Raw genomic sequence first — 934 nt, 5'->3', positions numbered from 1 at the left:
GGCCGCGCGGGGGAGGCAGGGGCTTGGCGTACAACAGGGCACCTGTGCAGCGTGCCCGCGCAGAGAGCGCAGAGCCCCGGGGTATTGCATTTGCTTTCCTTGGTTAACAGCCATGAATGAATTGTATTTGTTGCCAGGGGGTCGCTTGGCCCCAGCCCAGCCCCTGCCATGTCCCCTGCATTCGCACCCCGCCTTCTGGAGCGCTCCACCTGCCTTTAGCCGCAGCCCTGCTGCAGGTTTTAACTGCAGCGTCCAGGCCGTGCCTCGCTGCAGAGCTGCGGAGTCGCATCTCTTAGGGAAAAGCCATGAAGCGCTTCGGCCCTTAAGGGTCTCACCTGCAGGGAGCCGGATCATCTCTGTGGAATTTTTAAGAGATCCTCTAGAATTAATTAATAGGTCACCTTACCTGATCACTCTCGTTACAGTGTGTATGGTAACACCCTTTGTTTCCTGTTTTCTGTGTATATAAATCTCCCCACTGTATTTTCCACTGAATGCATCCGATGAAGTGGGCTGTAGCCCACGAAAGCTTATGCTCAAATAAATTTGTTAGTCTCTAAGGTGCCACGAGTCCTCCTGTTCTTTTTCCTCTAGAATTGTGTATCAGGGATAGAATTCTCTCTTAAACGCCTTAAGGAGGTTTAAAATTCCATGCAAAGGATCTCATGTATACTAAAGGGACTCTATTAACCCCAATCTAGCCTATTGAAAAAACAAAACAAGAAATTTCAAGTTGCTACACTTGCCCCTGAGACCATTTTTTGGTCTAGATCTTTTCGTCCCAAGGGATTCAACAAGGATTCCCTTGCCTTGTCCTGTCAAGTGGGTCAGGGTTTCCCTCACCCCATATACAGGCAAGGATGGTGGGTCCCCAGGATTCAAAGCATCTGCAGGCTGCTGGCTGTCTTGACAACTGCTATGCCCCCAACTTCTG

This window comes from Chelonia mydas, chromosome 10 (genome assembly GCF_015237465.2).
Source record: "Chelonia mydas isolate rCheMyd1 chromosome 10, rCheMyd1.pri.v2, whole genome shotgun sequence".
In the NCBI taxonomy this organism is placed as follows: Eukaryota; Metazoa; Chordata; order Testudines; family Cheloniidae; genus Chelonia; species Chelonia mydas.
This window is presented reverse-complemented; position numbering follows the sequence as displayed.